A 14600-nucleotide genomic window follows, 5' to 3' on the forward strand; every position below is an offset into this window, starting at 1 on the left:
CCTTGCTTAGCAACCATGGTCCACAATGGTCCATTGTCCAAATACCTAACAAGGGCCCGTTGCTAGGCGACAGTGTTCCATTGGTCCGTTGCCTAGCAACCGTTGTCGGGTGACCCTTGCTTAGCAACCATGGTCCATTGTCCATATTCAACAATGGTCCATTGTCCAAATACCTAACAATGGCCCGTTGCTAGGCGACAGTGTTCCATTGGTCCGTTGCCTAGCAACCGTTGTCGGGTGACCCTTGCTTAGCAACCATGGTCAATTGTCCATATTCAACAATGGTCCATTGTGAATCAGCAATGGTCCATTTTCCAAATACCTAACAACGGCCCGTTGCTAGGCGACAGTGTTCCATTGGTCCGTTGCCTAGCAACCGTTGTCGGGTGACCCTTGCTTAGCAACCATGGTCCATTGTCCATATTCAACAATGGTCCATTGTCCAAATACCTAACAATGGCCCGTTGCTAGGCGACAGTGTTCCATTGGTCCGTTGCCTAGCAACCGTTGTCGGGTGACCCTTGCTTAGCAACCATGGTCCATTGTCCATATTCAACAATGGTCCATTGTGAATCAACAATGGTCCATTGTCCAAATACCTAACAACGGCCCGTTGCTAGGCGACAGTGTTCCATTGGTCCGTTGCCTAGCAACCGTTGTCGGGTGACCCTTGCTTAGCAACCATGGTCCATTGTCCATATTCAACAATGGTCCATTGTGAATCAACAATGGTCCATTGTCCAAATACCAAACAACGTCCCGTTGCCAGGCGACAGTGTTCCATTGGTCCGTTGCCTAGCAACCATTGTCGGGTGACCCTTGCTTAGCAACCATGGTCAATTGTCCATATTCAACAATGGTCCATTGTGAATTAGCAATGGTCCATTGTCCAAATACCTAACAACGGCCCGTTGCTAGGCGACAGTGTTCCATTGGTCCGTTGCCTAGCAACCGTTGTCAGGTGACCCTTGCTTAGCAACCATGGTCCATTGTCCATATTCAACAATGGTCCATTGTCCAAATACCTAACAACGGCCCGTTGCTAGGCGACAGTGTTCCATTGGTCCGTTGACTAGCAACCGTTGTCGGGTGACCCTTGCTTAGCAACCATGGTCCATTGTGCATATTCAACAATGGTCCATTGTGAATCAACAATGGTCCATTGTCCAAATACCTAACAATGGCCCGTTGCTAGGCGACAGTGTTCCAATTGTCCGTTGCCTAGCAACCGTTGTCGGGTGACCCTTGCTTAGCAACCATGGTCCATTGTCCTTATTCAACAATGGTCCATTGTGAATCAACAATGGTCCATTGTCCAAATACCTAACAACGGCCCGTTGCTAGGCGACAGTGTTCCATTGGTCCGTTGCCTAGCAACCGTTGTCGGGTGACCCTTGCTTAGCAACCATGGTCCATTGTCCATATTCAACAATGGTCCATTGTCCAAATACCTAACAATGGCCCGTTGCTAGGCGACAGTGTTCCATTGGTCCGTTGCCTAGCAACCGTTGTCGGGTGACCCTTGCTTAGCAACCATGGTCAATTGTCCATATTCAACAATGGTCCATTTTGAATCAGCAATGGTCCATTGTCCAAATACCTAACAACGGCCCGTTGCTAGGCGACAGTGTTCCATTGGTCCGTTGCCTAGCAACCGTTGTCGGGCGACCCTTGCTTAGCAACCATGGTCCATTGTCCATATTCAACAATGGTCTATTGTCCAAATACCTATCAACGGCCCGTTGCTAGGCGACAGTGTTCCATTGGTCCGTTGCCTAGCAACTGTTGTCGGGAGACCCTTGCTTAGCAACCATGGTCCATTGTCCATATTCAACAATGGTCCATTGTGAATCAACAATGGTCCATTGTCCAAATACCTAACAACGGCCCGTTGCCAGGTGACAGTGTTCCATTGGTCCGTTGCCTAGCAACCGTTGTCGGGTGACCCTTGCTTAGCAACCATGGTCCATTGTCCATATTCAACAATGGTCCATTGTGAATCAACAATGGTCCATTGACCAAATACCTAACAACGGCCCGTTGCTAGGCGACAGTGTTCCATTGGTCCGTTGCCTAGCAACCGTTGTCGGGTGACCCTTGCTTAGCAACCATGGTCCATTGTCCATATTCAACAATGGTCCATTGTGAATCAACAATGGTCCATTGTCCAAATACCTAACAACGGCCCGTTGCTAGGCGACAGTGTTCCATTGGTCCGTTGCCTAGCAACCGTTGTCGGGTGACCCTTGCTTAGCAACCATGGTCCATTGTCCATATTCAACAATGGTCCATTGTGAATCAACAATGGTCCATTGTCCAAATACCTAACAACGGCCCGTTGCTAGGCGACAGTGTTCCATTGGTCCGTTGCCTAGCAACCGTTGTCGGGTGACCCTTGCTTAGCAACCATGGTCCATTGTCCATATTCAACAATGGTCCATTGTGAATCAACAATGGTCCATTGTTCAATTACCTAACAACGGCCCGTTGCTAGGCGACAGTGTTCTATTGGTCCGTTGCCTAGCAACCGTTGTCGGGTGACCCTTGCTTAGCAACCATGGTCCATTGTCCATATTCAACAATGGTCCATTGTGTATCAACAATGGTCCATTGTCCAAATACCTAACAACAGCCCGTTGCTAGGCGACAGTGTTCCATTGGTCCGTTGCCTAGCAACCGTTGTCGGGTGACCCTTGCTTAGCAACCATGGTCCATTGTCCATATTCAACAATGGTCCATTGTCCAAATACCTAACAATGGCCCGTTGCTAGGCGACAGTGTTCCATTGGTCCGTTGCCTAGCAACCGTTGTCGGGTGACCCTTGCTTAGCAACCATGGTCCATTGTCCATATTCAACAATGGTCCATTGTGAATCAACAATGGTCCATTGTCCAAATACCTAACAACGGCCCGTTGCTAGGCGACAGTGTTCCATTGGTCCATTGCCTAGCAACCGTTGTCGGGTGACCCTTGCTTAGCAACCATGGTCCATTGTCCATATTCAACAATGGTCCATTGTGAATCAACAATGGTCCATTGTCCAAATACCTAACAATGGCCCGTTGCTAGGCGACAGTGTTCCATTGGTCCGTTGCCTAGCAACCTTTGTCGGGTGACCCTTGCTTAGCAACCATGGTCCATTGTCCATATTCAACAATGGTCCATTGTCCAAATACCTAACAACGGCTCGTTGCCAGGCGACAGTGTTCCATTGGTCCATTGCCTAGCAACCGTTGTCGGGTGACCCTTGCTTAGCAACCATGGTCCATTGTCCATATTCAACAATGGTCCATTGTGAATCAACAATGGTCCATTGTCCAAATACCTAACAACGGCCCGTTGCTAGGCGACAGTGTTCCATTGGTCCGTTGCCTAGCAACCGTTGTCAGGTGACCCTTGCTTAGCAACCATGGTCCATTGTCCATATTCAACAATGGTCCATTGTGAATCAACAATGGTCCATTGTCCAAATACCTAACAACGGCCCGTTGCTAGGCGACAGTGTTCCATTGGTCCGTTGCCTAGCAACCGTTGTCGGGTGACCCTTGCTTAGCAACCATGGTCCATTGTCCATATTCAACAATGGTCCATTGTGAATCAACAATGGTCCATTGTCCAAATACCTAACAACGGCCCGTTGCCAGGCGACAGTGTTCCATTGGTCCGTTGCCTAGCAACCGTTGTCGGGTGACCCTTGCTTAGCAACCATGGTCCATTGTCCATATTCAACAATGGTCCATTGTGAATCAACAATGGTCCATTGTCCAAATACCTAACAATGGCCCGTTGCTAGGCGACAATGTTCCATTGGTCCATTGCCTAGCAACCGTTGTCGGGTGACCCTTGCTTAGCAACCATGGTCCATTGTCCATATTCAACAATGGTCCATTGTGAATCAACAATGGTCCATTGTCCAAATACCTAACAACGGCCCGTTGCTAGGCGACAGTGTTCCATTGGTCCGTTGCCTAGCAACCGTTGTCAGGTGACACTTGCTTAGCAACCATGGTCCATTGTCCATATTCAACAATGGTCCATTGTGAATCAACAATGGTCCATTGTCCAAATACCTAACAATGGCCCGTTGCTAGGCGACAGTGTTCCATTGGTCCGTTGCCTAGCAACCGTTGTCGGGTGACACTTGCTTAGCAACCATGGTCCATTGTCCATATTCAACAATGGTCCATTGTCCAAATACCTAACAACGGCCCGTTGCTAGGCGACAGTGTTCCATTAGTCCGTTGCCTAGCAACCGTTGTCGGGTGACCCTTGCTTAGCAACCATGGTCCATTGTCCATATTCAACAATGGTCCATTGTCCAAATACCTAACAATGGCCCGTTGCTAGGCGACAGTGTTCCATTGGTCCGTTGCCTAGCAACCGTTGTCGGGTGACCCTTGCTTAGCAACCATGGTCCATTGTCCATATTCAACAATGGTCCATTGTCCAAATACCTAACAATGGCCCGTTGCTAGGCGACAGTGTTCCATTGGTCCGTTGCCTAGCAACCGTTGTCGGGTGACCCTTGCTTAGCAACCATGGTCCATTGTCCATATTCAACAATGGTCCATTGTCCAAATACCTAACAACGGCCCGTTGCCAGGTGACAGTGTTCCATTGGTCCGTTGCCTAGCAACCGTTGTCGGGTGACCCTTGCTTAGCAACCATGGTCCATTGTCCATATTCAACAATGGTCCATTGTCCAAATACCTAACAACGGCCCGTTGCTAGGCGACAGTGTTCCATTGGTCCGTTGCCTAGCAACCGTTGTCGGGTGACCCTTGCTTAGCAACCATGGTCCATTGTCCATATTCAACAATGGTCCATTGTGAATCAACAATGGTCCATTGTCCAAATACCTAACAATGGCGCATTGCTAGGCGACAGTGTTCCATTGGTCTGTTGCCTAGCAACCGTTGTCTGGTGACCCTTGCTTAGCAACCATGGTCCATTGTCCATATTCAACAATGGTCCATTGTGAATCAACAATGGTCCATTGTCCAAATACCTAACAATGGCCCGTTGCTAGGCGACAGTGTTCCTTCGGCCCGTTGCCTAGCAACTGTTGTCGGGTGACCCTTGCTTAGCAACCATGGTCCATTGTCCATATTCAACAATGGTCCATTGTGAATCAACAATGGTCCATTGTCCAAATACCTAACAATGGCGCGTTGCTAGGCGACAGTGTTCCATTGGTCTGTTGCCTAGCAACCATTGTCGGGTGACCCTTGCTTAGCAACCATGGTCCATTGTCCATATTCAACAATGGTCCATTGTGAATGAACAATGGTCCATTGTCCAAATACCTAACAACGGCCCGTTGCTAGGCGACAGTGTTCCATTGGTCCATTGCCTAGCAACCGTTGTCGGGTGACCCTTGCTTAGCAACCATGGTCCATTGTCCATATTCAACAATGGTCCATTGTGAATCAACAATGGTCCATTGTCCAAATACCTAACAATGGCCTGTTGCTAGGCGACAGTGTTCCATTGGTCCGTTGCCTAGCAACCTTTGTCGGGTGACCCTTGCTTAGCAACCGTGGTCTATTGTCCATATTCAACAATGGTCCATTGTGAATCAACAATGGTCCATTGTCCAAATACCTAACAACGGCTCGTTGCCAGGCGACAGTGTTCCATTGGTCCGTTGCCTAGCAACCATTGTCGGGTGACCCTTGCTTAGCAACCATGGTCCATTGTCCATATTCAACAATGGTCCATTGTGTATCAACAATGGTCCATTGTCCAAATACCTAACAACAGCCCGTTGCTAGGCGACAGTGTTCCATTGGTCCGTTGCCTAGCAACCGTTGTCGGGTGACCCTTGCTTAGCAACCATGGTCCATTGTCCATATTCAACAATGGTCCATTGTGAATCAACAATGGTCCATTGTCCAAATACCTAACAACGGCCCGTTGCTAGGCGACAGTGTTCCATTGGTCCGTTGCCTAGCAACCGTTGTCGGGTGACCCTTGCTTAGCAACCATGGTCCATTGTCCATATTCAACAATGGTCCATTGTGAATCAACAATGGTCCATTGTCCAAATACCGAACAACGGCCCGTTGCTAGGCGACAGTGTTCCATTGGTCCGTTGCCTAGCAACCGTTGTCGGGTGACCCTTGCTTAGCAACCATGGTCCATTGTCCATATTCAACAATGGTCCATTGTGAATCAACAATGGTCCATTGTCCAAATACCTAACAACGGCCCGTTGTTAGGCGACAGTGTTCCATTGGTCCGTTGCCTAGCAACCGTTGTCGGGTGACCCTTGCTTAGCAACCATGGTCCATTGTCCATATTCAACAATGGTCCATTGTGAATCAACAATGGTCCATTGTCCAAATACCGAACAACGGCCCGTTGCTAGGCGACAGTGTTCCATTGGTCCGTTGCCTAGCAACCGTTGTCGGGTGACCCTTGCTTAGCAACCATGGTCCATTGTCCATATTCAACAATGGTCCATTGTGAATCAACAATGGTCCATTGTCCAAATACCTAACAACGGCCCGTTGCTAGGCGACAGTGTTCCATTGGTCGTTGCCTAGCAACCGTTGTTGGGTGACCCTTGCTTAGCAACCATGGTCCATTGTCCATATTCAACAATGGTCCATTGTCCAAATACCTATCAACGGCCCGTTGCTAGGCGACAGTGTTCCATTGGTCCGTTGCCTAGCAACCGTTGTCGGGTGACCCTTGCTTAGCAACCATGGTCCATTGTCCATATTCAACAATGGTCCATTGTCCAAATACCTAACAATGGCCCGTTGCTAGGCGACAGTGTTCCATTGGTCCGTTGCCTAGCAACCGTTGTCGGGTGACCCTTGCTTAGCAACCATGGTCCATTGTCCATATTCAACAATGGTCCATTGTGAATCAACAATGGTCCATTGTCCAAATACCGAACAACGGCCCGTTGCTAGGCGACAGTGTTCCATTGGTCCGTTGCCTAGCAACCGTTGTCGGGTGACCCTTGCTTAGCAACCATGGTCCATTGTCCATATTCAACAATGGTCCATTGTGAATCAACAATGGTCCATTGTCCAAATACCTAACAACGGCCCGTTGTTAGGCGACAGTGTTCCATTGGTCCGTTGCCTAGCAACCGTTGTCGGGTGACCCTTGCTTAGCAACCATGGTCCATTGTCCATATTCAACAATGGTCCATTGTGAATCAACAATGGTCCATTGTCCAAATACCGAACAACGGCCCGTTGCTAGGCGACAGTGTTCCATTGGTCCGTTGCCTAGCAACCGTTGTCGGGTGACCCTTGCTTAGCAACCATGGTCCATTGTCCATATTCAACAATGGTCCATTGTGAATCAACAATGGTCCATTGTCCAAATACCTAACAACGGCCCGTTGCTAGGCGACAGTGTTCCATTGGTCGTTGCCTAGCAACCGTTGTTGGGTGACCCTTGCTTAGCAACCATGGTCCATTGTCCATATTCAACAATGGTCCATTGTCCAAATACCTATCAACGGCCCGTTGCTAGGCGACAGTGTTCCATTGGTCCGTTGCCTAGCAACCGTTGTCGGGTGACCCTTGCTTAGCAACCATGGTCCATTGTCCATATTCAACAATGGTCCATTGTCCAAATACCTAACAATGGCCCGTTGCTAGGCGACAGTGTTCCATTGGTCCGTTGCCTAGCAACCGTTGTCGGGTGACCCTTGCTTAGCAACCATGGTCCATTGTCCATATTCAACAATGGTCCATTGTGAATCAACAATGGTCCATTGTCCAAATACCTAACAACGGCCCGTTGTTAGGCGACAGTGTTCCATTGGTCCGTTGCCTAGCAACCGTTGTCGGGTGACCCTTGCTTAGCAACCATGGTCCATTGTCCATATTCAACAATGGTCCATTGTGAATCAACAATGGTCCATTGTCCAAATACCGAACAACGGCCCGTTGCTAGGCGACAGTGTTCCAATGGTCCGTTGCCTAGCAACCGTTGTCGGGTGACCCTTGCTTAGCAACCATGGTCCATTGTCCATATTCAACAATGGTCCATTGTGAATCAACAATGGTCCATTGTCCAAATACCTAACAACGGCCCGTTGCTAGGCGACAGTGTTCCATTGGTCGTTGCCTAGCAACCGTTGTTGGGTGACCCTTGCTTAGCAACCATGGTCCATTGTCCATATTCAACAATGGTCCATTGTCCAAATACCTATCAACGGCCCGTTGCTAGGCGACAGTGTTCCATTGGTCCGTTGCCTAGCAACCGTTGTCGGGTGACCCTTGCTTAGCAACCATGGTCCATTGTCCATATTCAACAATGGTCCATTGAAAATCAACAATGGTCCATTGTCCAAATACCTAACAATGGCGCGTTGCTAGGCGACAGTGTTCCATTGGTCTGTTGCCTAGCAACCGTTGTCTGGTGACCCTTGCTTAGCAACCATGGTCCATTGTCCATATTCAACAATGGTCCATTGTGAATCAACAATGGTCCATTGTCCAAATACCTAACAACGGCCCGTTGCTAGGCGACAGTGTTCCATTGGTCGTTGCTTTATGGTCAAGGATGATTTCTTTTTACAGGTACCGCAATGGGGTGCAATGTTGCCCCCTTTATGCAAACGCATATCTGTCACTCTTTGAAGAGAAATATATCTACATTAACACATTATTTCAACAGCATTGCTTATGCTGGAAAAGATTTATCGATGACGTCTTTTGCATATGGAAGGGCCGATTGGACTCCTTGCTTCACTTTCAAACTTTCCTTAATTCAGTATGGGATGAAGTCTAGTTCACCATACATCACGATTTACAACACATTGACTTCCTAGATACTACAGTTATGAAGCAACAGGATGGCTCCCTACATACAGATCTTTTTATAAAAACCACAGACCGAAACAGTTTACTACACTATTCGAGCTATCACCCTACAGCAACTAAATAAGCCCTCCCATGGTCCCAATACCAGAGGGTCAATCGCATTGTAACTGACACTTCACTTAGACAACAAAGGCTACAGGAAACACAACGGAAGTTCATTGAAAGAGGTTATCCTCTACGTGTTACCACCCTAGACAGAAGCCACACTCGCAGACCATCCCGTAATAATTCCAAACGTATCCCTTTCATTCACACTTTTCATCCTTTTTCTTATAAAGCTCATAGAATTATCCGTAAACATTGGCCCCTACTATAAAAAGGATACCCCGAGGGCGTGGCCTATACATCGATGTGAGCGGTCGCATCTTCTCCAGCTCCCGCTCTGCCTGCCGGCTTCTCTGGACCAACTTCGCTCCCGTCCGCTTCTATGGGGAAAAAACAGCTCCGAACACCTCCTGCTACCTCCTCCGGTGCCCTCCGGCCAGTCCACATTGCAGGGATTCCTCCAGACGGCTCCGTCCCCAATGCGGCCTAGCAAGCGGCGGCAGCCATCTTGCTCGGCCCTGCCGCCTCTGCCTGAGGGGAAGATGCCTCCTTTTCAGCTGCACGGGCGCCCTATTGTCCTTTGTAATATATATGCTCCTAATACGTCCCAGATACCTTTTCTGAAGCGGATTTTGCGTCGGCTTCGGGATTTTTCGGGCAACGCACTTCTTTTGAGAGGAGATTTTAATATGATCTTCTCTTAACGGGTTGATCGTCTGTCTCTTGGGGACACCCCTTTAAGTGCGTCCCAGCTCCGCCTTGCCCGAGAGTTCCGACGCCTCGTCCGATCTGCGGCTCTTTATTACCTCTGGAGGGTGGATAACCCTACTGCTCGCTCCTACACTTTTTATTCCCATCCCCATAAAACGCATAGTCGGATAGATTATTTCTTTGGCAACACACCGACTCTCCGACTTTTAACGGCTGCTGATATAGGGCCCATCCCATTTTCTGATCATGGATCCAGGGCCGCTGATAGGCCAGTACTACTGGTACTGGCGTCAGGGGCCCGGCCAAATTGAAAAATGGGGGGGCCCGGTTTTGGCCCGCCACCGTGTGCCGGCCCCCTGGCGCCCGTAGCAGTCATTGTGTATGTCCTATTTCAACTCAGATCTGCATCCAGAGGACGCAGATCTGAGTTGAAGACATATGCGGCTGAAGCAAGGAGCTGACACAGGTCAGCTCCTCGCTTCGCCGCTGCGCGCCTCTCTCCCTGACACATATGCAGCTGAAGCAAGGAGCTGACATGTGTCAGCTCCTCGCTTCGCCGCCGCTGCTACTGGCTTGTAGACGCGATGTGATCATATCGCGTCTAAAAGCCAGTAGCCGGCGGCAGCGGCGAAGCGAGGAGCTAACACAGGTCAGCTCCTCGCTTCAGCCATCGCATCTACAAGCCAGTAGCTGGCGGCGAAGCGAGGAGCTGACAGGTCAGCTCCTTGCTTCGCCGCTGCGCGCCTCTCTCGCTGTCACATATGCGGCTGAAGCGAGGAGCTGACCTGTGTCAGCTCCTCGCTTCGCCGCCTCCACTACTGGCTTGTAGACGCGATGTGATGACGTCACATCGCGTCTATAACTGTGCGCCAGTGAGAGAGAGGCGCACAGAGAGCTGCGAGGGAACAAAGGAGAAGGTAAGTCAGTCAGTGTAATGTGGAACGTGAAACTGGGGGCAGAGAGAGGACGGCATGACAATGGGGGCAGAGATGGAGAGGACGACATGACAATGGGGGCAGAGATGGAGGGACATGAATATGGGGCAGAGATGGAGGGGACATGAATATGGGGGCAGAGATGGAGAGGATGGCATGACAATGGGGGCAGAGATGGAGGGACATGAATATGGGGGCAGAGATGGAGGGGACATGAATATGGGGGCAGAGATGGAGGGGACATGAATATGGGGGCAGAGATGGAGGGGACATGAATATGGGGGCAGAGATGGAGGGCATGAATCTGGGGGTAGAGATGGAGGGGACATGAAACTGGGGGCAGAGATAGAGGGGGGGAACATGAAACTGGGGGCAGAAATGGATGGGCGGACATGAATCTGGGGGCAGAGATTGGGTGGGAGACATGAAACTGGGTGCAGATCAGATCGGGTCCGGCCGTGAGTGCCGGTGAGCGTTTTATGCTCTCCGCCGCGAAACTGTTTTTTTTTTAAAAAAAAAACTGGACACAGAGTACTGCATGTCCGACTCTGTGTCCGGTTTTAAAAAAAACGGTTTCGCGGAGGAGAGCACAAAACGCTCACCGCCGTTAACAGCCGGACAACTTTCTAACCCATACCTCCCAACTTTTGAAGATTAGAAAGAGGGACAAAATGTGCGGCACGCACAGGGCACCGCGGCAAACTTGGCTCTGCCCACTTTTATGTTGACCCATTCTCATTCATTTTTCATGCGCTCCCACACAGTATAATCCTCCTACAGTCACCCGTAAATTATATGTCCCCCCTCCATCTCTCCCCCAGTTCCATATACACCCTTCATCTGCCCCTAGTTTCATGTCCCCCCCTCCATCTCTGCCCCTAGTTTCATGTCCCCCCTCCATATCTGTCCCCAGTTTCATGTCCCCCTGTTTCTGCCCAGTTTCATATCATTCTCCCCCCCTTCATCTGCCCCAGTGTCATGCTGTTATCCCCCCACCTTCATCTGCACACAGTTTCATGGCCCCCGTCTCTGCTCCAGTGTCATGCCGTTCTCCCTCCCCCTTCATCTGCCCCAGTGTCATGCCATTCTCCCTCCCCCTTCATCTGCCCCAGTGTCATGCCATTCTCCCTCCCCCTTCATCTGCCCCAGTGTCATGCCGTTCTCCCCCCTCCCCCTTTATCTGCCCCCAGTTTCATGGGCCCCCTACATTATGTTCCACCTTAATGTTTAACACAAAAAAAACACACTCACCTTCCCTCGCTCCCCTGCCGCTCTCTCACTCATACACATAGTTGTAGGCGTGAAGTGACGTCATCACATCGCGCCTACAAATGCCGGAGCTCAGCATTAAAGCAGGAGCTGAGCTGTGACAGCTCCTGCTTTAAACGCATATGTATTCAGCTCATCGGCGTCCCTAGTAGCTGAAATCGGGACATATCTCCCGCCGACCGGGACCGTTGTGTTAGGTCTGGGCGCGGGGCCCTGGGCGGTTTCCCGGCTCTGGATCCGCCCCTGTTTCCATGTTTAAACATTCTTCTCCTTTTTTTTATAAATTTTTTTTTTCCATTTCTTTCTCCCCTTCTATTTTTCCCCCTTCCTCCCCCCTTCTTATTCTTCCTCTTATTTTCTTCTTCTCTTCCCTTTTTTCCCATGCTCCTCCCCTTTTTTTCCCATTCTCCTCCTTGTGTTTATTTACATCCTTCATTCTATATCCATCTTTTTCAGTTACTTTACTAGGTTTATCTTTCAATGCCTCCTTCTCATACTCTTGCGTTCCAGCGTGGAACGCATGGTTTCTGTATCTCTCTCCACATCTGTTTTGCGTTCCACATTGGAACGCACTGTCTTTGTCATTATCTTTATTTTATTCATCCTTATTCTCATTTTTTGCCATTCCCTCTTATTTTATTTATATATCTACCTCTATTCTTTCTCTTATAACCTATTTTCCTTTTTCTAAGTGTGCCGGCAATTCACTCTGTTGGCCGGCACACTGTACGCCATGTGTTCCACTGGGGAACACACCACTTCCAGTTGCGGCACTCGTGAACCGGAAGTGGATTTCCTTTAACTCCAGCGGACTCCTAGGAGCGCTACTGACCTGGAAACCTTTACCCCTTATCTTTTGGCTTCCACTTCCTTTTCATCAGCATACCGGTAAGATTGTACAGAATATTATGTTCACATAGGACTGTACCAATTGTCTAGCAAGCTGGGCACCATTCCTCGCTCTACATGAGGCTGTAAATACCAATTATGTTTTTATTCATGTTTTGTTGCCATTTTCCATTTGTCCTCCTAGATATTCTGATATTGTTCCCTGATTACATGATACCCTAAGTTCGCATATTTACCTTTAAGTTCTCTATCCACATAGACCAGAGCTAGATAGGTCTATTTGTATCCTTTTGCATTTTATACCCTCTGGCTGATACACTTAATAAGATATGTATACTTTTTACTTGTTATATTTGTTCTATATTCTTTAATATCGATTTATATGATGGATGTATTTACATTATGTTTCTTTGTGTGTTTTCTTTTGTACTTTCCAAGACAAACTGAAGAAGGTCTAAACCAGACCGAAACATCTGTTCACTTTTTGTTGGATGTAAATAAATATATACACTTTTGGAAGCATTAATTTTGAGTGCCGGAAATTCATTTTTATTGCCATTACTAGTTACACCACTGCCTGAACCCATGGGTAGTTTTACATGAACTGTTTTCAGGGAGAAAGGGACACTGGTTTGTGTAGCTCAGTGCACCAAAATTTCATTCAGGCCTTTCTTTCTTTGTGTCTGATAATTCTAGGCTCCCTATTCTTCACCCCTCCATATTTTACATAGCATTGCTGCAGATACCCTCCATACCATTCACAGACAAACTTATTATAGTGCCTCTAATTCTGTCCATGTCTATTTAGTGTCACCCAGACCCTTTGTGCTCACACACAGTAATAGTGCACTTCCTCGTATATAATGCTCTCTTAGTGTTCCACATACTATTATTATTATTTATTTATATAGCACCATTAGGGCTAGTTCACACGGGCACAGAGAGGGCGGATTATGGTGCGTAATCCACGTCATAATCCGCCCCCTCAAAATGGTGGTCTTATGGAGATCGCCAAGCTACTTTTTTCCGTGAGTGGCATGTTGCTGCTCACGGAAAAAAGAAGTGGGCTGCCCTTTCTTCAGGCAGATTCTGCGGCTCGCTGAGCCGCGGCATCCGCCTCGCAGCAGCGACCTCTTGGAGTCAGCCCATTCATTTGAGCCTACTCCAGAGGGGGAAACCGTGACTGTCGGAAGCTGCAACAGTCGTGGCAGGCGGATTTTGGCCCAAGAGTGACGCCAAAATCCACTATTACGCTCCCTGTGTGAACTTAGCCTTAATTGCATGGTGCTTTATATTTGAGGGTTCATATACAGTACACAAAATGTACAAACAGATATGATACTAACAATGACAGACTGGTACAGTGGGGTAGAAGGCCCTGCACGAGAGGGCTAACAATCTATGAGGGAAGAGGGATAGAGACAGCAGGTGAGGGGAGAGACTGTTCAGATGGTGGTGTGACAGTAGTGTTATTGGAGGTTGTAGGCCTTTCTGAATAGGTGAGTCTTCAGGGCCTTCTTGAAGCCTGTGATTGTGGGAGTCAGTCTTATGTGTCTTGGTAAGGAGATCCAGAGTATGGGGGATGCACGAGAGAAATCTTGGAGACGGTTGTGTGAGGAGTGGGCGAGAGTAGAGCGGAGTAGGAGGTCTTTGGAGGATCTGAGGTTACGTGTGGGCAGGTAGCGTGAGATTAGGTCGGAGATATAGGAGGGGACAGGTTGTGGATGGCTTTGTATGTTAACATTAGTAGCTTGAATTCTATTCATTGGGCAATAGGTAGCCAGTGAAGGGATTGGCGGGGGGGGGGGGGTCGCCGATGAAGAACGGGGGGTGAGGGGAATTAAGCAAGCAGCGCAGTTTAAGGTGGACTGCAGGGGGACGAGGGTGTTAGCTGGGAGTCAATGGAGAAGGGTGTTGCAATAATCTAAGCAAGAGA

The sequence above is a fragment of the Leptodactylus fuscus genome, chromosome 3, assembly GCF_031893055.1.
Source record: "Leptodactylus fuscus isolate aLepFus1 chromosome 3, aLepFus1.hap2, whole genome shotgun sequence".
Lineage (NCBI taxonomy): Eukaryota > Metazoa > Chordata > Amphibia > Anura > Leptodactylidae > Leptodactylus > Leptodactylus fuscus.